The sequence below is a fragment of the Lissotriton vulgaris genome, chromosome 2_1 (assembly GCF_964263255.1).
Source record: "Lissotriton vulgaris chromosome 2_1, aLisVul1.2, whole genome shotgun sequence".
In the NCBI taxonomy this organism is placed as follows: Eukaryota; Metazoa; Chordata; class Amphibia; order Caudata; family Salamandridae; genus Lissotriton; species Lissotriton vulgaris.
In genome coordinates, this window is record NC_141687.1 from 311668851 (window position 1) to 311691570 (window position 22720).

A 22720-nucleotide genomic window follows, 5' to 3' on the forward strand; every position below is an offset into this window, starting at 1 on the left:
CTATCAGTTAATTAATAACTTTCTCCTTAGAAAGACCTCAATAATAAAGGGAAGGTAGCCTCCTTCTTTTTATAAAACAATGGTATTGGCATTTAATATTTAATTACATCTGATTTTCTTTAGATGCATTGCAAAACATCATGTTGATAATTCTCACATGAAATTACTGTTTTGTCAGGGCACGTCAATTTTCTTTCATAGTAATTGTTCTAAAGAGGTGAGTGGCTAACTGACTAGACACAATAAGTAGAGATTGTTCTTTGCTTCTGCCCAGCACCATTACAATTCCTCAATATTACAGCTGACTCCCAAGCTTGTTGTATGTTTTGTGAACAGCCTTGTGACCTGTATAAAGAGATTCTAGAGTCATGCTATGGTCCATGCCACTCTAAACTTGGCGAGTCTTTGATCTGCCAAATTCTAGTAACATCTTTATTTGTAGTTACTAGACCAAAATGTAATATCTTCAATGCATATATATTTGTGTATAAATCAGATGCCCCCGTTTTCCCGCTGCTGCGTCCCCTGCGGCCCGGCCCGCGCTGCGGCTTAAGGCAAGCCTGTATGCGCCTGTCCGTGCCTCAACTGCGCCCAGCGCCAGAACCCCTGGCCCCTGCAAACACTGTGATACCCGATGCCGCTGCGACGCCAACACCCTCCAAGCACTCAACACAGGACGAGCACATGCCTGCTTCCTGGCTGCCCCGATGTCGGAACTGCAGCTTCACCAGCCTCCAAGCCGCCCACCAGGACAGGACACAACCACCTCAGATGCATATTACTGAACACACGCTCCGCACGCAAACACGCCATCGAACTCTGAGACCTGCTCGACACATCCTCCCCGGATGTCGCCTTCCTGACAGAGACCTGGATGAACGATTCCTCAGCACCGGACATCACCATAGCCATCCCCGATGGCTGCAAGATCACCCACAGAGACCGCACCAACAGAATAGGAGGAGAAATCGCCATCATCCACAAGTCCACCCTCAAGGTCTCCACCAACTCCGACGACACCCTCAGCACCACCGAACACTTGCACTTCCAGATCCACACTGATCCCAACAACACCCTTAGAGGGAACTCTGATCCACAGACCCCCCGGACCCTGGCCTCAGTTCAGCGACTCCATCGCCGACTTCCTCAGCACACACGCCATGACTTCCACAGACAACATCCTTGTCGGAGACCTGAACTTCCACCTCGAGAACAACAACACCAACTCCACCACCCTGATCACCAACCTCGGACTCCAATAGCTCGTCACAACACCCACCCACTCCGCCGGCCACAAGCTTGATCCCATCTTCTCCGCAAGCTCCCACATCTCCTTCAGCCACACCACCGAACTCCACTGGGCCGACCATCGCTACATCCACTTCACCTTCCAGAAACCCACCATGCACCACCGCACCCAACAGACCCCCTGCCACTGCTGGAGCAAAATCCCCAAAGACCAGCTAAACACCGCCCTCGCCCAAAGCTCACCCACCTATCCCACTGACCCTGACGCCGCCACCAGCAATCTCAGGCGCTGGATCGATGACTGCACCAACACCCTCACCCCGATCAAGAAACCCTCCAACAGACACACCAACAAGAATGCTAGCTGGTTCTCCGCGGACCTCCCGACCTCCTAACAAACCTGCCAAAGACTAGAGAAGAAATGGTACCACAAATAGACACCAGAGAACCACGCAGCCCTCAAGAACACCATGCGCAAACACCATCACCTCATCAGATCCGCCAAAAGGACCTCCTTCAAGGAACGCCTCGACAACAACGCACACAACAGCAAAGAGCTCTTCAACATCGTGAAGGAACTCTCCAACCCCAGCTCCAACACCAACGACATCCCACCATCACAAGCCCCATGCAACATCCTGGCCACCTTCTTCCATCGCAAAATCACAGACATCCCGACAGCTTCGCCAACCAGACCACCACGACATCTAACGACACCTCAGACCCCATGACCACTACCCACAACGACCACCTGCTCACCTGGACTAACATCAATAACAACAACACCATCAAAATTATGAACACCATGGGGCATGGCCAAGGCGGCGAACATGGCGGACGCAGCCTAAGTGAGCTCCGTCCCGCCGACGACATATCTGCCGAATATCCTGCGTCTCCCCGACCCTGAGACATCCTAACTGGGGTATTTAACTATCCACTGCGTACCCCCTACTCGGCGGTGTGATCGGACCGCAGGGGAGACCCTCCAGGGCGGGGTGCCTGGGTGCCAAAGACTAGTCCCTGAGCGGAGAAGAGCTGGCGGTGGCACAGAAGTGTTCGGAGGTGGAGGCGGGAGCCCACGCGGACCCTGCGATTGCCTACGCATTGGGGGCCCCTGGCTCTCAGAGAAGGTCCCCGGTGAAGCCGTGGCTATGTCCCCAGAGTGGCTCCCGGACAAAGGTGAGACCCATACATCTCCTGCATTGGAAGTGGAGTGTTTGCTCATAGTGAGAATGGATGGGGGCACCGCGACATTGGTGTGAGGAAACGTGATAACACGGGCGAGCACACAGATTGGCCTGGTAGTAGACAATAGCCTCCTTGGCGCCTGGGACAGCGAGAAAGACCCGGACACGGATCCGATACCGAAGAGGTTGGTGTGGCTGATCTACACCCCACAGTACCCTAGACTCTGTGCACATATTCGGAGGCTACTATGATGAGGGGTGGCAACAGTGGAGTTACAGCGAAACAAGGCACGATAGACAAGTTTACTGGGCCGACTGGGGGTGCCGGAGCCTTGGGGGGCCCTCCAGTGCCCGGCCCAGACAATGCAGCCCTCATGACGGCGATCACACAATTCAGAGACATGCTAGATGCAAAAATAGGGGAAGTTGGGGATGATGTTACTTTGCTGCACCAGGATCTGCGAAACGCTGTGGCCCGCATTACTGAGACTGAGAATCACGGGGGTGGAGAACGATGTGGCGACCCTGAAGTAGAAAGTGGCCAACATGGAAGGGATTCAGAAGGGCCTTGCCCTGCGAGCCGAGGACACGGAAGGGCGTGCTCGGAGAAACAACCTGCGGTTTGTGGGATTTCCGGAGGGCTGTGAGAAGGGCGATATGGAAGCCTTTCTGACCCAATGGTTGGAGGGGTGGCTCCCTCCGGAGTCCCTTTCGTGCTGTTTTATAATTGAGCGCGCACACCGAGCACTGGTCCAAAAACCACCGGTGGGAGCTCGCCCTCGGCCGGTGATAGCCAAGCTACTCAATTACCACGATCGCGACACGATTCTGCGGCAAGTGCGAATGAAGGAGCCTCTATTATTTGAAAACCACAAAATCCTAATATTCCCGGACTACACTAGGCTGGTAAAGCAACAACGTCAGCCCTTTACCGCGGCCAAGGCGCGGCTGAGGGGCCTCAATATCCAATATGCCTTGCTCTACCCGGCCCGTCTGCGTGTGGTCTTCCAGTCCCGGACCCAATTCTTCAATACTCCGGAAGAAGTCTTCGTCTGGACAGACGAGACAGTCCGGATCAGAGTAAATACTCCTCCGGGTTGAGACTCAGATTCATCCTCCACGGCGGGGGCCCCGAGGACCCCCCGGCGATCGCGGAGCAGGAGCAACTGGAGATTGCGGTCTAAGAAGAACCCTCCTCCCGACGATGGGGCGGCGGAGGCCACCGAGGCTGCAGACTCTCTGAATCCGGAATCATGAGATCCAAAGGTGCGTGGCGGATTTCGGACAAGGGCCCAGGGAAGTGGCTAGAAGATCGTACTCGTCTCTTGGGCGAAGATGACTCTTGTAATTTATCACCTGAGACTCCAGATGAACAAGTAATGATGTGACTATGGGACGCGGGTTGGGGGACGACAAGGGTAGGGCGGTCATAACCTCTCAGTTTAGAGGAGTTTGTTAAGTGGGGGGTAAGTTGGGACTAAGTGGGTAGTTCATGGGGATCCATTGGAATAGTGGGTCTCTGACCTCCCGTTGGGGGCCGGAGATGATCTATACCACGTCAGGTACTTCAATGTTGCTGAGGTATGGGGTGGGGGGCTGTGGGGGAGTTGTGGGGGTGGCTAGGGGCGGGGTGGCGGCTGGGGGGCTAGTTGGGTGTGAGTTGAGTAGGGGAAGGGGGGGGATGCTTTCATCTGCACAGTGTTCTTTCAAGTCCTATTGAAGCATGATATGTGTGTGTGGTCTCTGACGCCTAGGCCATTCCTCTTTCTGCCTATAGATGGCGGTTGATACTCCCGAGACAGGCCTTCAGAGGGCATTGATGCGTGTTGTGAGCTGGAATGTACGGGGAATGCTAGATAGGATAAAGCGAGGTGCAGTCCTGCGGCAGGGTAAGAAAGAAAAAGCTGATGTATTACTGTTGTAGGAGACTCACCTCCTGGGTACCAAGACTCTTAGTTTACAGCGCTACGGATATTAGCAGGTATTTCATGCTGGGTTTGTGAGGGGATCTCGAGGAGTAGCTGTCCTAGTACACCGCAGATTGTCCTATGTTCATGAGACTCAGTGGGTTGATGCACAGGGCAGGTACATGTTTGTCCAGGGCAGGATAGGCACTGAGCCAGTAGTCTTCGGTATTTTGTATGCCCCACCTCCACTACAAGGTGCTCTTATAGAAAAGTTGTTTGGTGTATGGGCCGAGATACCACATGTTATGGCAGTGGTGGGCGTGACTGGAATGATGTGATGAATGCACAAATGGATCGCTACAGGCTGGGGGGAGATGTGCCAGCGGACACACCTTCTAAACTGAATGGCATGGTGAGAGGGATGGAAAGGGTTGACGCATGGCGACACTAACACACCCAAAGTCGTGAATTCACGTATGTCTCGGCAGTACATAAGTCCTTCTCCAGGATCGATTATTTGTTTGTCCCCCACACCTGGGTTGGGAGGGTGGAATCCACTTCCATACTGCCACGCGGCATGTTGGATCACTCCCCAGTAGCAATTGACTTACTTCTTGATAAAAGACGACAGCCATTCAGATGGCGCCTTTCCACGTGGCATTTGCAACAAGACATCTACCAGACACACATGAGAGAAGCCATTGCTCACTACTGGAGCGATAATGACAGGTCTGACACTGACGACATGACCCTATGGGAGGATCTGAAGCCCACGCTTCGCACTGTGGACATTGCTTGGTGTGCAACTGCTCGTAAGACACGTAGGGAGGACATAGTGAAGGCTGCGTATCGGGTCAGAGACCAGGAAGAAAGATGCCATGCTGGAGGGGGTGCGGAAGACGTGGGACAGTTGCTACTGACACAGCAATCATATGACTCCTTGCTATTGGATGAGGCTAAACAGCTGTGGCTTGCAACTCAGAGTAGGATCTACCAATGGGGCGATAAATCCAGCTCGATGCTTATAGGCTTTGCCAGAGCACTTTTCATGCGCAGTCCCTATTGTGTCTTCGTGATGGGGAGGGGACGCCCATGACGGCCCCAGCAGCTCTGGCGGCCAGCTTTGCACAGTATTATGCTGCCCAATATGCCCCCCGGGAGTCCATCCCGGCAGAAGATATCGACAAATTCCTTGCTGACCTCCCACCACGAGCGATCTCCGATGAAGGGCGTGCCCGTTTGGAACTCCCTTTGTCAGCGGAGGAGCTAGGCACAGCCCTCGGAGAACTAAATGTTGACAAAGCCCCCGGACCCAACAGGTTCCCCAGTGAATTTTTTAAGAAATTTCACCTCCAACTAGGAACATACTATGGAAGGGCACTGGAGGCAGCCAAAGAGTGTGGCCGACTCCCGAAGGACTGGCGACACGCTGAAATAGTGGTCTTCTGCAAACCGGGGAGGCCCCCTGAACAACATGAGTCCTATTGACCAATATCGTTATTGAATACCGAAGCGAAAATATTGGCGAAAGCACTGGCCAACTGCCTCCTCCCATACATTACTGACCTTGTCCACCCGGACCAAGCTGGGTTTATGCCCTGCAGAGCAACAAGACACAATATTAGACGTGCACAGGTGGCAGTCGAGGCGGCCCGGGCGGCGGGGATCCCTGCGGCACTTCTACTGGCCGAAATAGACAGGGCCTTTGACTCAGTGAGCTGGGTCTACCTCCGCGCACTCCTGTCCCGCCTAAATCTCGGGCCCCACTTCCTATCATATTTGCAGCTAGTATACACAGATCTGACGGCGTCGGTGAGAGTGGCTGGGGCAGTGTCTGCTTCCTTCCCTGTAGGTCGAGGCACCAGACAGGGATGCCCCCTATCGCCATACTTATTTGCCCTGGCTATGGGACCGCTAGCGGCGTGGGTACGAGTGGATGCACAGATGCGAGGTATTGAATGGGATGCGGGACTTTCCGATAGAATCACACTCTATCCGGATGACGTCCTATTTTTCCTTACAGACTTCAATAGATCCGGGCCGCGGGTCCTTGACATTATGCGAATATTCGGGGGAGTGTCGGGCCTCCGTTTGAACTTACGTAAGTCTGTGCTGTGGGTGCTGGGTGAGCGCTGCGGCCTGGGGTCCTGGGCGGCCGCGTTGCAGGAAGCGACGGGAGGCCTTAAATATCTGGGTGTATTCCTAACGGCTTTGCGTGGGATCTCCTGGACACGCAATGTGGTACCTGTGTGGGATCGTGTCCGATCAGACATGGCTACATGGTCCTGCATGCCCTTAAACGTATACGGCCGATCGGCCATATTTAAGATGGTGGCCCTCCCGCGTCTTATATACCAACTGCAAAATCACCCATACCCTATTTCACCGCAGTGGTTCAGGCAAGTGAATTCGGCACTCGTCAGTTTCTCTGGGCGGGGGGAGTGGCAAGATTAGCACTCCACACATGTTTCCTCTCTACATATTGTGGCGGTCTAGCAACGTCAGACATTCTGTCCTATTATCAAGCCTCTCACCTATTGATATTGAATGAGTGGTGGTATGGGGACCGGGGCGACCCGACTTATGCTCTTGAGAGACATCTAATGGACCCTGACACGCTGCACACTATACTTTACTCGGCAACTAAGAGAAAGAGGCTCCCAGTGGTTACTCAGATAGTGTTTCATATATGGCGTAGAGCACTTCGCCGCATGGGGTGGTGGTACAGACGAACAAGGGAAACCCCATTGTGGCAAAATGGGCTGTTGCCGGCGTTGGCGTCCCTGCAAGAGTTCCGAGGTTGGGACGCAATCGGCATATCAGCTTTAGGCCATGTTACCAAAGGCACGACCCTCAAGTCGTTCCAGGAGTTGCAGGAGGAATTTGACATGCCCCAGACCCAGTTCTTTAGATATTTGCAGTTCCGTCATGCTATCACACCCACCCTGAACGGCCTGGACTCATTGCCTGAATTTAGCCCACTGGAGGCTAAGGTGTTTATGGGGGAATTGGAAAGTAAAAAAATATCTAATATTTACCAAACGCTAGTCACACACTGTTCCTGCTCCCTAGACAACCTGCAGACTAAATGGGAGAGTGATGTTGGGGCATTAGAGGAGGAAGACTGGAGAGAAGCGCTTGAGGCTCCAAGAGGAGCGGCCATTGCGGTACGCCTGCGATTCATTCAGTTCAAATATCTGCATAGAGCTTATTATACTAGGGAACGGCTGTGGAAGGCGGGTATGCTTGCGTCCCCTGATTGTTTGCGATGTGGTCGAGAGGTGGGAACATTTATACATACGGTATGGTCGTGTGACGGGCCGAGGAGATTTTGGTCGGGAGTGTGGGACTGCTTGTCTGAGGTGTTGGGCTGGGAGCTCCCCTGCTCGCCACAGTTGGGGCTACTCCATGTCCTGGAACAAGTGGGGGGAAATATTTACAAACAACACTTGCGGCTTTTGGGCCTCACAGTGGCCAAGAGAGATGTGGCCCGAGCCTGGAAAGACCCCAGGGCCCCCCTAGTGGGAGTGTGGAAAAGAGGACTGGATTTTTATATGGAACTGGAGCGCCCGATCTTTGAGACCAGGGGCTGTCCCCGGAAACATTATAAGATTTGGAAGAGGTGGGCAGACTATAGAGGACTGTGGCTGGAACCCCTAGTGCACGATGAAGCTGAAGAAAGACAATTGGACACTGATCCCGGGTGATGAGTACACACTGAATGTTTCTTGACATGCTTTTTGTTTATAGACTAACTAGACGCTGTGCGGGGGGCGGGGGATGGTTCCGGGTAGGGAGAGTGGGAGGGTGAGGGGAGGGGGGATATAGGAATGTTACTTTATTTTTTCTTTTAAAAAAAACTGTTTTTGTGTTTTTGAATTGCCTAAATGTGATTATTCCTTTAGTGCTCACAGCTTCTCTAGTGCCCGGGGCGCTGCGCTTGTCAGGCATCTTTTCAACAACACAGTAAAATTTTGTTCTGAAAAAAAAAATCATGAACACCATCCACTCCGGCTTCCCGTCAGACTCGTACCCACACCACATCTTCAACAAAGCCAGCATCACCAACGCATCCCATCTCCGTAAGGCTACCAACATCTCCTTTGAGACCACAACCTTCCCGGAGAGCTGGAAGCACATCGAAATCAATGTCTTGCTCAAGAAACCCAAGGCAGATCTGAGGGACCTTAAGTACTTTTGGCCCATCTCCCTGCTCCCGTTCCCGGCAAAGGTCATCAAGAAAACCATCAACAAGCCATTGACCCGCTACCTCGAGGAGAACAACATCCTGTACCCGGCCCAGTCCAGGTTCCGCAGCAACCACAGCACCGAAACTGCCCTCATCGTTGCCACCGATGTCATCAGGGCACTGCTGGACAACGGCGAAACCGCAGCCCTCATCCTCCTGCCACCTTCGACACGGTCTGCCACCGCACCGTACGTACATGCCTCCACAACGCAGGGATCCGAGACAAGGCTCAGGAATGGACCCCCTTCTTCCCCTCCGGCAGAACCCAGAGCGTCCGCCTCCCCCTTTCCATTCCAAAACCTCCAAGATCATCTGTGATGTACCCCAAGGATCATCCCTCAGCCCAACATTGTTCAACATCTACGTGGCCCTGCTCGTCCCCATCGCCAGACTGCATGATCTCAACATCATCTCCTACGCTAACAACACACAGCTGATCCTCTCCCTCAGCAAGAAAGCCCTCACCGCCAAGACCAACCTCTACGAAGGAATGAAAGCCATCGCCGAATGGATGAAGATTAGCTGTCTGAAGCTGAACTCGGACAAGACGGAGGTCCTCATCCTTGGCTCCTCCCCCTCAGCCTAGGAGGATACCTGGTGGCCGACTGCCCAGGGAGCAGCACCAACGCCAATGGACCACGCATGCAATCTGGGGTTCGTCCTCGACTCAACACTCTCCATGACCAAGCAAGTAAACGCTGTCTCATCATCCTGCTTCAACACCCTGCGCATCCTCCGCAAGAGTTACAGGTGGATCCCCACTGACACAAGAAAGACAGTCACCCAGGCCCTCGTCAGCAGCAGGCTGGATTGGGGAAACACCCTCTACTTGGGAGCCACTCCAAACTACTGAAACAAGTGCAACGCATACAGAATGCCTCGGCCCACCTGATCCTCGACATCCCTCAAATCAACTACATCACACCCCACCTGAGAGACCAGCACTGTCTGCCCTTCAACAAGAGGATCACCTTCAAGCTCCTCACCCATGCAGACAAGGCACTCCACAACACCGGACCAGCATACCTCAACAGATGACTCACCTTCTACACCCCGAACCGCGAGCTCCGCTCTGCTGACCGTGCCCTCGCCACCATCACCCGCATCCCAAGAGCAACTTCCGGTGGCAGAACGTTCTCCTACATCACCACCAAGACCTGGAACACCCTCCCCGTACTCCTAGGGCAGACCCAAGACCTACTAGCCTCCAGGAGGCTACTCAAGACTTGGCTGTTCGAGCAGTAGCAGCACTCCCCCCCCAGCACCTTGAGACCCTCATGGATGAGTAGTGCGTTCTACAAATTCCTTGATTGATTGATTGATTGATTGATTGATTGATTGATTGATTATGCAACGAAGGGCGAATTTGGGGATATTATCAAGCTGCAAAAAGAACAATTGATGGACAGAATGCAGAACAATGTCATACATTTATGCCAGTGCAGAGATCTGGTCCTAAATCCATTGTTTTTTGCTCCCCATGCCATTCCAGTTTGGACCGAGCCATATGCAAACCAGTCTTGACCCTGCGCCCAATGGAAACAGTACAGCCCGAACTGCCAGGTCAGGTCCCCCTGGACAGGAAACAAGCATCCAAGATTAGTTTGGGGTTTTCAGCCCTCATCAGCCAGGATAGCTTGACTCTAGTGGCATGGAGAGCACGGGACACACATCTGGGCATACCCGTCCCACTCGGGGTGACAAATGCAAAAAGAACAATTGATGGACAGAATACAGAACAATATCATACATTCACCCCAGTGCAGAGATCTGGGCCTAAATCCATAGTTTTTTGCTCACCATGCCATTCCAGTTTGAACCCAGCCATATGCAAATCAGTCTTGACCCTGTGCCCAATGAGAACAGTCCAGCCCAAACTGCCATGCCAGGGTCTTCCTGGACTGGAAACAAGCATCCTAGGACCAGTTTCAGGCTTTCAGCTCTCATCAGCCAGGATAGCTTGACTCCAGTGGCATGGAGCACACGGGACCCAAGTCTGGGCAAACCGTCCCACTAGGGTTGACAAATGCAAAAAGTACAATTGATGGACAGAATGCACAAAAATGTCATACATTCACCCAAGTACAGATATCTGGGCCTAAATCCATCATTTATTTTTGCTCAATATGCCATTCCAGTTTGGACCCTGCCATATGCAAATCAGTCTGGACTCTGTGCCCAATGGGAACAGTCCAGCCGGAACTACCAGGCCATGGCCTCCCTGGACTGGAAACAAGCATCCTAGGCCTGCTTTGGGCTTTCAGCCTCATCAGCCAGGATAGCTTGACTCCAGTGGCAAGGAGAGCACGGGACCCACGTCTGGGCATACCCTTCCAACTCGGAATGACAAATGTAAAAAGAACAATTGATGGACAGAATACAGACCAATGTCATACATTCACCCCAGTACAGAGATGTGGGGCGAAATCCATCGTTTTTTTGCTCACCATGCCATTCCAGTTTGGACCCTGCCATATGCAAATCAGTCTTGACCCTGCGCCCAATGGGAACAGTCCAGCCCAAACAGCCAGGCCAGATCCTCCTTGGACTGGTAACCCAGCCTAGTTTAATCCAAACTCTCTGTGGCCTTCCTGTATGGGTCCTGCCCCGACCCCGAAACCTTCTATTAAAAGTCTGGGCTTATGGCTAGACCAGGACCTCTCGTTCACAACCCAAGCTAGGAAATCTGCCGGAGCATGCCACGGTATCCTCAGGACTGCTCGGAAAATCCTGCCTTTGCTTCCTCAAGACACTAGGAAACTCATCATCCAGAGTCTTTTAATATCCAGACTCAACTACGGTAATGCCCTTTATCTTGGCGCACCAAAGAAAGTAATTGCCAAACTTCAGGGCGCACAGAACTCGGCAGCAAGGCTGCTAACAGGCACCACCCGTAGGAGCTCGGCAAAACCAGCCCTAAGGCTTCTCCACTGGCTCCCGGTGCAGGAGCGGGTCAAATTCAAAACGCTTTGCTTGACCCATAAAATCCTGCACAACAACGGCCCACCCATTCTCAAACATCTTATCAGACACCATGTTACTAAAAGAAACCTGCGCTCCGCTCATCTCAATCTGGCACATGTACCTAGGATCAAAAAGGCCCGCTCGGGAGGTCGTCTTTTCTCTTTTATCGCTCCCAAACTGTCGAACTCTCTCCCCCTTACCCTGCGAGTGGAACCCAACCATCTCACGTTCCGTAAGGGTCTGAAAACTTGGCTCTTTCCTTGATCTTTCCTCCTCTGCCGCTACCTTTGTTATCAGCGTTGGGACGCTCAAAGGCAGCCATGTGCTTTATAAATCCCTATTTCATTTCATTTCATTTCACTGGAAGCAAGCATTCTAGGACCGGTTTCGGGCTTTCAGCCTCATCACCCAGGATAGCTTGACTCCAGTGGCATGGAGAGCACAGGACCCACGTCTGGGCATACCCGTCACACTCAGAGTGACAAATGCAAAAAGAACAATTGATGGACAGAATACAGAACAATGTCATACATTCACCCCAATACAGAGATCTGGGCCTAAATCTATTGCTTTTTGCTCACCATGCCATTCCAGTTAGGACCCACCCAAATGCAAATCAATCTTGACCCTGTGCCCAATGGGAACAGTCCAGACCGAACTGCCAGGCCTGGTACTCCCTGTAGGAGAGTAGGGTCTGCTATCCTATGGTCACCCCAAATTTTTGCTTTTTGCTTCACTGGTTTCTGACTTAATGTGGCTGTGGGCCTGCTAATCAGACCCACAGCCTGCTGTTCTCTCTCTAAATTACTGCCAATGCACTTTAGGTGCATTACGAATTGGAACTGGTTCACCTTATGAGCCCCTGTAGTAGTGTACCCTAGGTACCCAGGGCATAGGTGTATCCAAGGCCTACCAGGGGCTGCAGCATGTATTATGCCACCCCTGGCCTGGCCTCCATATTTGACACCACTGGCTGATCACTCAGCTGGGGTAAGTTGGTGTAATCACCTCTTACTTAGGTACAGTATGCCTGTGCCTAACCCTAAACTGGACACATATGTTCCTATCAGCCACTCCTATGGAAGGCCTCATCAATCCTGGAGGCAGAGTGCTTGGAAATATGTGAGGTGGTGCTCTAGCATGAGCTGAGCCTGTCTGCAGCTGTCGGGAACCACTCCCTAAGCTGTTCCGGGATATTGCCATACCATATACTCTTAAGTGCATTATAATCCTCACGGTTAAATGCTATCTTTGGTTTGGCTTTATCAAAACATGTCGAGTAAGGTGTCATACGAATTGGAATACTATCCCCTCGACAGTTCTGTCGACGGGGATAGCATTCCACCCTTCTAGAGGGACACGACATGTGTGTAACCTTAAACCCCGGTTAAAGTTAACCAGAGCCTCAGCATCACAAAATGGATGCTGCCACCACAGACACGAGTCTGGCCTCCTGCTGCTGACCGAAACTCGGCAGATGGTGGCCTGGACAAAGGGTTTCCTGCCTTGGGAGGTGCGAGCACCACCCCAGACAGGGTTTTGTGTATTGGGTAGGACAGGGCTGAATAGAATCAGACATGCCCGGGGCACACAAGGTGTCCCCGTGCATAGGCCAGTCCAAACCGGTCCTGGGGCTTTCCAGACCCAGGCTTGGTGCGGAACTGGACAAAGGAAAGGGGGTGTAACCGCCCCCCTTCCTGGTTCCTCCCAGAGGAGGGACCTAGTAGGTGATCCACCCCTCAGATTGGGAATAAGAGTGGGAGCAGTGCCATTGCACAGCAGATCATCCTGAATCAACTTGAAACTAAGAAGACGACTGGACTTCGACATTCTGCTGCTCAGAAGACTGAAGAGAATCTCCCTTGTGGCCTAGGAGTGGCCACCCTGTGAACACAGGTACCAACCAGCAACTCGACGTCTGCTTTGCCGCCGCCTCCCACCGGAGCCCGAGCCCAGAGCCCGACAAGAACCAGACTCCCAGACCTCTCAGAGCCCGATCCACAGTCCCTGCAAAGAAGGGACCCGTGGAGGCACCGAGTGACGTGGGACCGGACCTCTTGGAAGACACTTGAAAAGCTGACTGCGCAGCTTCTGAGGCATCCTCGACGTTGTGCTTTGGGGACTGAGAACCCCCACCAACGAGCAGCCCTTGCACCGAAGATCAGCCCTCCAGCATCTCCACGATCTGCGTGGGGCCCTTTTGCATTGTGCCACTTGACACGCCATCCCGGCCACTAGCCACGTGGTCAGCGGCCATCTTGGCGACGAAACCGACAATTTACACAGCAGGTCTGGTTGCTCCAGACCTACCCAAGCTCCTGTAAAAAGGAGCACCCGCTCTGACCTTGCTGGTCCGAGTGTTAAGCATCTTTCAACTTCTGCGTGGCTTGCATTTGCCAAGGCCTGTTTGCACCGATCAGGTCGCCGACACCGCCAACAGCGAGAAGCCTGCGTGGGACAGCTCGTGACCGACTCCTGGATGTCCTCGACCCCGGGTATCCACGTGGCTGCAGAGAGAAGCTACCCGACAACGCCTGTTTGCACCCGACATCGCCTGGTTCCAATCTGGTTCCACGGTAGTCACTGGCTAGTGACTTTGAACATTGTCCCCTCTGCTTTCAGGTCTTCACATCTTCAGATCCACCCTTGGATCCACCGGAACTCTTCACATCGAGCCGCCTGCAGCATCTTCAGCTCCAAGCACCATCGACCAGCGTGACGAAACCCGACACTACTTCGACCCTGTGCACCCGCTTCCTGTGGGTGAGGTAACTCAGCTCCGCCGGTGTTCCTACACTGGTACACATCTCAAGGGCCTGTGTCTTAAGTTTCAACATTCTAGGTCACTCGGAAGGCCCCTAACTCTTTAACTTTGTACTTTTTACGCACCATAGACTTTACATTGGAAAGTGCGTACACTTTGAACACTGCACCCGAGTCCCGCGGGCCTTTCCCGACTTAGTCACTGCTAGTCTCGAATAGCTCCAGCGATTCCCAAGGCCCTAGGCCTGTTCCCTTTCCTATTGGTATCTCTTATACCACTTTCTTAGTATATGGTTTAGGTGGCCCCTAGGGCTCATCCATATTGTGCAACTTTTGTGTATTTTAAATAACCCTGGGCGTAGTTCGCGGAGTCGGACTCCGCGGAGCTACGCGAAGACGTAGTTGCACTCCGCGAACTACGCGTAGCTCCGCAACCATGCGGAGTTGCTTGCTGGGCCCGTTCGCGCGCCGTTTTTCGTCTTCGGGAGCGCGGTGCGCGTGTTCGGGGCGTTGCCTGCATGCTCGGGATGGCTAGCGCGCTAAATTACCCCAGAGGTTTGTCCCGCCTGCTTGCGTTCCCTTATTTCCTGTTCCGGGTCACAATTAACGTGGTCGCGTTGTGCAAGACATGTTCGGGAACTCATCTTCTCGTTCGCGCGTCCTTATGGCTTTATCGCGCTTCCAATGACGTTATCGCGTTCGCACAGTCGCACGGGAGGGTTTACAAACATGGTGGCAGACGCGACCGGGAAAAAGCGAACGCAGAACCAAGGTAAGCCATTGCCGCGCACGCGATAATGTTATTTAGCGCGCGACAACTACGCTCCGCACCGGATAGCGGAGTTATCGGCAGCTACGCGAACTCCGCGGAACGCGGAGTTGCCAAAACTCCGCAAACTCCGCAAACGGAGCGTAGTTCTTCGCCCAGGGTTAATTTTAAACTGTCTTGTGATTTAACGCTTGTGCTTCTGTGCTCATAAAGAGTCCAGGGGATTTTATAGTTGATAAATCAATATATATTTTCAATATATATCTGTGTGGTGTCCCTTTCATTTGGTATTCAAGGGGGTTGTGTATGGTATAACAGCTGGCTTCACATGCCTTTCAGAGTTTAGCCTAAGACTGCTTTGTCCACGTTACCACTAGGATAACTGGTCTACAAGGTTGAATTACAACCAATCATCATAAGGGTTGCTTGGCATGGTACAAAGTGATCACTAAGAATTAGTGAGCATTATATACCAGGCCAACTTCTCACATTGGTGAGCAGCGGAATGGGATCTGAGCTTGCTGTTGTTTTACCATTACAATCTTTGAGATTATCATTTGAAAGATCATACAGGTACCTGCTAGGTACATATAAAACAAGACTAGTATACATAAGTTCTACTGAACTTAGTTGTTGTAGAGCAAAGGGAGTAGCACACCCTAGCTACAACTACTAGATAGGTTTAGTAGGTAAACACCAGTGTAGGTAGATTGCAACACATCCACCCACACTAGAGCAATGTCTGGAGCAGAGGGTTCCACTGGGAACATCCCTGTTGAGAGTGACCCTCCAAGGGCACCATCCAAATTTGCTATTTTTTCCTTTAAGGAATTAAGACAGCTTTGTGTCTTAAGGGGTCTGAAGACAGGGCCATCCCCTACTACAGACCACCTAAGAGAGCTCTTAGACCAGTCTGAGACTCTAAAGCCCTCTAAGGCAAACCCCACAGGGAATGCTGAAGGAGGCCATCTTTCAGAGGATGACACTGTAGACACCCCTGCCCCTATCATCCTGGTAGATGAGGAAGCATCCACCACTGGAGCTCCTCAGGTAGATGAGGAGGAAGAGGAAGAGGAAGAAGAGGAGGAGGTGGAAAGCAGTGAGTCAGATGATGACAGAAATAGTCAGGTGCTGGTCAGTAGACTGAACCAGGCTAACTTAAGCCTATTTGGGACTGAATCAGGTAACAACCCATTCAGACCCCCAGGTGGACTTAACCAGAAGCCTAGGAGGAGAAGGAATCACTCAGGTGACTCTAACAACTCCCATGCTTCTAGAGGCTCTCGTGGTCACTCCAGAAAGGAGATGACTAGCCCTCAGAGAAGGGAACATGAGGCCAAGATGAGAGAGGCTGAGCTTAGGATTCAGAGGCAAGAACTAGAGGTTGCCCTGGCCCAAGAGAAACTTGCTAGAGCAAGACAGCCTAGAGAGAGTGGGGTAATAGAACCCACTGGTGGCAGCAATATCCACAAGGATAAAGACAGGTCTTTTGATAACAGAAACCTGAGTAAGAGTGTGCCCCCCTACAAAGCTGGGGATGACATCCATAAATGGATTACTGCAATGGAGAGAGCCTGCAGAGTACAGCAGATCCCTCAGGAGCAGTGGGCAGCAATCTTGTGGCTCTCCTTTGAAGGTAGAGGCCGAGACAGACTCCTCACAGTTAGTGATGGGGATTCTAGAAACTACCTGGTCCTGAAGAGTGCTCTGATTGATGGGTTAGGCTTAACCACTGAACAGTACAGGTTAATGTTCAGAGATACCCAGAAGACACAGACTCAGGACTGGTCTGAATTTGTTGAGTGTGCCACTAAGGCTCTGGAGGGATGGTTGCTGGGAAGCAAGGTTACAGACTATGAAGGATTGTATAATTTGCTGATGAGAGAACAAATTTTAAATAATTGTCAGAACCAGCAGTTGCATCAACATTTGGTTGACTCAGATTTGACCTCTCCCCAAGAATTGGGAAAGAGGGCAGATAAATGGGTAAGAACCAGAGTTAAGCAAAAGAACCAGAACCAGAACCAGGGTGGCGACCAGAAGAAAACAGACCAGAAGGGTGGGGAGCAGAAATCTAAAGACCAGAAGTCTTCAACAGGGCCCCAAACTGAGACAGAGGGTGGGTCCCAAACTTCCAAGAAGAAGAAGAGAGAAGGTCAGAAGAAACCCTGGTGTAAAACTTGTAAGAACACCTCTCACTGGACAAGTGAGTGTAAAAAGGGTGGAGCCCCCAGCACTGCAGCCCCTAAGGCAACTGCACCCACTAGTACAGCTAGCAGTGCTGGTCCTCAAACCAAGGGGGTAGTGGGTATCACTTTGGGAACTGAAGGAGATTCTGACCTAGTCAGAACCCTTACACAGGCTGTTCTGATTTGTGAAGGGGACATAGATTTGACCCCTGACATAAGTCCCAGTAATCTGGGCAAATACAGACAGACGCCTTTGATCAACAATAAAGTGGCTCAAGCTTACAGGGACACATGTGCCAGTGTCACTATGGTGACACCTAACTTTGTGGACCCTGGACAATACATGGCAGGTGATAATTACCTGGTGACCAATGCCAGCAATGTCACTACTACACATATGTGGCACTTGTTAACTTTTCCTGGGGAGGGGTAACTGGCCTAAAAAGAGTTGTGGTTAGTGCTGATCTCCCAGTAGAATGTTTGTTGGGCAATGACCTGGAGAACTCTCTATGGTCAGAAGTTGAGTACAGGACTCATGCAGAGATGTTAGGAATATCATCACATGTCCTTGCTGTGACCAGGTCACAGGACAAAAAGTGCCTCTCTGAACCTCAGATCTTGGATCCTGGAACAATGGACCAAGCACCCTTCAAGAAGAAGAACAGGAGGGTTAAGGCTGTGCCTTCCCAACTGCCTACAAGTGAGGATCAGGCTTCACAGGAAGCTGATCTTGAGACCCCTGAAGGAACTGTCTCTGAAGAACTTGAACCTGATCAGGTTGAGTTTCTGGTGACAGGGGGACCTTCTAGGGCAGACTTGGGGCAGGTTCAGTTAACCTGTCCTTCTCTTGAACCCCTCAGACAGCAGGCTGCTGCTGAGGCTGCTGGGAATGCTCAAGGTGCCCATAAAGTTTATTGGGATGAAGGACTCCTTTACACAGAGGGTAGAGACCCCAAGCCTGGTGCAACCAGGAGGTTGGTTATACCTCTGCAATTTAGGGGTTTCCTTCTCACCTTGGCCCATGATATTCCTTTAGCAGGACACTTAGGCCAGAATAAAACCTGGGACAGGCTTGTCCCTCATTTTCACTGGCCTCACATGTCTGAAGACACCAAGGAGTTTTGTCGCTCCTGTGAAACCTGCCAAGCCAGTGGTAAAGCAGGTGGAACAACAAAGGCCCCCCTGATACCACTACCTGTGGTGGGGGTTCCCTTTGAAAGAGTGGGGATTGATATTGTTGGTCCAATGGATCCCCCTACAGCATCTGGGCACAGATTCATACTGGTGGTAGTGGATCATGCCACCAGGTACCCAGAGGCAATTCCACTTAGGACCACAACAGCTCCTGTTGTGGCCAGGGCCTTACTTGGAGTTTTCTCCAGAGTGGGGTTTCCTAAGGAGGTAATATCTGATAGAGGTGCCAACTTCATGCCAGGATATTTGACAGCTATGTGGAAGGAATGTGGTGTCAACTACAAATTCACCACTCCTTATCACCCACAATGCAATGGGCTTGTTGAGAGATTCAACAAGACCCTAAAGGGCATGATTAAAGGATTACCTGAAAAGCTCAGGCGAAGATGGGACATCCTACTGCCCTGCCTTTTGTTTGCTTACAGAGAGGTCCCTCAAAAGGGGGTTGGCTTCAGCCCCTTTGAATTGTTGTTTGGGCACCCTGTAAGAGGACCCCTGTGTCTAGTGAAGGAAGGATGGGAGTTACCTCTCAAAAAGCCTAAGCAAGACATAGTGGACTATGTACTTGGTCTCCGCTCCAGGATGGCAGAGTACATGGAAAAGGCATCTAAAAACCTTGAGGCTAGCCAAGAATTACAGAAAGCTTGGCATGACCAAAAGGCTGTCCTTGTTGAATTTCAGCCTGGACAGAAGGTATGGGTGTAGGAGCCAGTGGCCCCAGCAGCACTCCAAGACAAATGGTCTGGACCCCATACAATTCTGGAGAAGAAGGGAGAGGTTACCTACTTGGTGGACCTAGGAACTCCCAGGAGCCCCCACAGGGTGCTCCATGTAAACAGGTTGAAGGCATATGTCAGCAGGGAAGACATGGGCTTGCTCACGGCTACAGATGAGGGACAGGAGGAAGAGAGTGACCCTCTCCCAGACCTGCTCACTCAGAACCCTGAGGATGGTTCAGTTGATGGTGTGGCCTTAGGTGGCAGCCTCACTGAGCATCAGCAACATGACTGCAGACAAGTTCTACAGGCATACAGACATATGTTCTCCTTGACACCCAGTCAGACTAACTGGTGTACCCATGTGGCGGACACTGGTGACAGTCTTCCTGTAAAGAGCAAGATTTACAGACAACCTGACCACGTCAGGGACTGTATAAAGACTGAGGTGCAAAAGATGCTGGAATTAGGTGTTATTGAGCCTTCAGAGAGCCCCTGGGCTAGCCCAGTGGTTCTGGTCCCCAAACCTCACACCAAAGATGGCGAGAGAGATGAGGTTCTGTGTGGATTACAGAGGACTCAATGCTGTCACCAGGACAGATGCACACCCTATTCCAAGGGCAGATGAGCTCATTGACAAGTTGGCTTCTGCCAAATATTTGAGCACATTTGACTTGACAGCTGGCTACTGGCAAATCAGGTTAGCTGAGGAGTCTAAAGCCAAAACAGCATTTTCTACCCCTAGTGGGCATTATCAGTTTGTGGTGATGCCCTTTGGTTTGAAAAATGCACCTGCCACCTTCCAAAGGTTGGTGAATCAAGTCCTTACTGGGTGGGATGACCTTTGTGCAGCTTATCTGGATGATATTGCTGTCTTTAGCTCCACCTGGGAGGATCACCTGGTCCACCTGAAGGAAGTGCTTGAGGCTCTGCAGAAGGCAGGCCTCACTATCAAGGCAACAAAGTGCCAGATAGGGCAGAGTAAGGTTGTATACCTGGGCCACCTTGTAGGTGGAGGCCAAGTTCAACCACTGGAGAGTAAGATCCAGACCATCAAGGACTGGTCCCCTCCAACCACCCAAACTCAGGTCAGAGCTTTCTTGGGCCTGACTGGGTACTACAGGAAGTTTGTTAAGAACTATGGGTCCATTGTGACTCCTCTTAATGATCTGACATCCAAGAAGATGCCCAAAAAGGTTCAGTGGACAGAAATCTGTCAAAAGGCATTTGATGACCTGAAGAAGGCCATGTGCTCTGCACCTATCCTGAAGAGTCCTGACTACTCAAGAGAGTTCATTGTCCAAACAGATGCTTCTGAGTTGGGAGTGGGAGCAGTGCTTTCACAGCTTAATGTAGATGGCCAGGACCAGCCCATTGCTTTCATTAGCAGAAGGCTGACCCCCAGAGAGAAACGTTGGTCAGCTATAGAGAGGGAGGCCTTTGCTGTGGTGTGGGCCCTGAAGAAGTTGAGACCATACTTGTTTGGCACTCACTTCAAGATTCAGACCGACCATAAGCCCCTCTTATGGCTTAATCAGATGAAGGGTGAAAACCCCAAACTACTCAGGTGGTCCATTTCCCTACAGGGGATGGACTTTACAGTGGAGCACCGCCCAGGGACTGACCATGGCAACGCAGATGGTCTCTCCAGGTACTTCCACTTAGAACATGAAGACACAACTGGTCAAGGTTAGTCTAATGTCCCTGCGTTTGGGGGGGGTTATGTAGGAGAGTAGGGTCTGCTATCCTATGGTCACCCCAAATTTTTGCTTTTTGCTTCACTGGTTTCTGACTTAATGTGGCTGTGGGCCTGCTAATCAGACCCACAGCCTGCTGTTCTCTCTCTAAATTACTGCCAATGCACTTTAGGTGCATTACGAATTGGAACTGGTTCACCTTATGAGCCCCTGTAGTAGTGTACCCTAGGTACCCAGGGCATAGGTGTATCCAAGGCCTACCAGGGGCTGCAGCATGTATTATGCCACCCCTGGCCTGGCCTCCATATTTGACACCACTGGCTGATCACTCAGCTGGGGTAAGTTGGTGTAATCACCTCTTACTTAGGTACAGTATGCCTGTGCCTAACCTAAACTGGACACATATGTTCCTATCAGCCACTCCTATGGAAGGCCTCATCATTCCTGGAGGCAGAGTGCTTGGAAATATGTGAGGTGGTGCTCTAGCATGAGCTGAGCCTGTCTGCAGCTGTCGGGAACCACTCCCTAAGCTGTTCCGGGATATTGCCATACCATATACTCTTAAGTGCATTATAATCCTCGCGGGTAAATGCTATCTTTGGTTTGGCTTTATCAAAACATGTCGAGTAAGGTGTCATACGAATTGGAATACTATCCCCTCGACAGTTCTGTCGACGGGGATAGCATTCCACCCTTCTAGAGGGACACGACATGTGTGTAACCTTAAACCCCGGTTAAAGTTAACCAGAGCCTCAGCATCACAAAATGGATGCTGCCACCACAGACACGAGTCTGGCCTCCTGCTGCTGACCGAAACTCGGCAGATGGTGGCCTGGACAAAGGGTTTCCTGCCTTGGGAGGTGCGAGCACCACCCCAGACAGGGTTTTGTGTATTGGGTAGGACAGGGCTGAATAGAATCAGACATGCCCGGGGCACACAAGGTGTCCCCGTGCATAGGCCAGTCCAAACCGGTCCTGGGACTTTCCAGACCTAGGCTTGGCGTGGAACTGGACAAAGGAAAGGGGGTGTAACCGCCCCCCTTCCTGGTTCCTCCCAGAGGAGGGACCTAGTAGGTGATCCACCCTTCAGATTGGGAATAAGAGTGGGAGCAGTGCCATTGCACAGCAGATCATCCTGAATCAACTTGAAACTAAGAAGACGACTGGACTTCGACATTCTGCTGCTCAGAAGACTGAAGAGAATCTCCCTTGTGGCCTAGGAGTGGCCACCCTGTGAACACAGGTACCAACCAGCAACTCGACGTCTGCTTTGCCGCCGCCTCCCGCCAGGGCCCGAGCCCAGAGCCCGACAAGAACCAGACTCCCAGACCTCTCAGAGCCCGATCCACAGTCCCTGCAAAGAAGGGACCCGTGGAGGCACCGAGTGACGTGGGACCGGACCTCTTGGAAGACACTTGAAAAGCTGACTGCGCAGCTTCTGAGGCATCCTCGACGTTGTGCTTTGGGGACTGAGAACCCCCACCACCGAGCAGCCCTTGCACTGAAGATCAGCCCTCCAGCATCTCCACGATCTGCGTGGGGCCCTTTTGCATTGTGTCACTTGAAGCGCCATCCCGGCCACTAGCCACGTGGTCAGCGGCCATCTTGGCGACGAAACCGACGATTTACACAGCAGGTCTGGTTGCTCCAGACCTACCCAAGCTCCTGTAAAAAGGAGCACCCGTTGTGACCTTGCTGGTCCGAGTGTTAAGCATCTTTCAACTTCTGCGTGGCTTGCATTTGCCAAGGCCTGTTTGCTCCGATCAGGTCGCCAACAGGGAGAAGCCTGCGTGCGACAGCTCATGACCGACTCCTGTACGTCCTCGACCCCGGGTAT

The 22720-nt window shown here is 51.9% G+C and overlaps 1 protein-coding gene across 1 annotated transcript in view; it reads left to right on the plus strand.

The window, feature by feature from the left end:
* LOC147730244 (multidrug and toxin extrusion protein 2-like) overlaps positions 1 to 22720 on the plus strand; it is a 1772530-nt gene that overhangs the window by 1148927 nt on the left and 600883 nt on the right. The gene's annotated exons all lie outside the window — the stretch shown is intronic.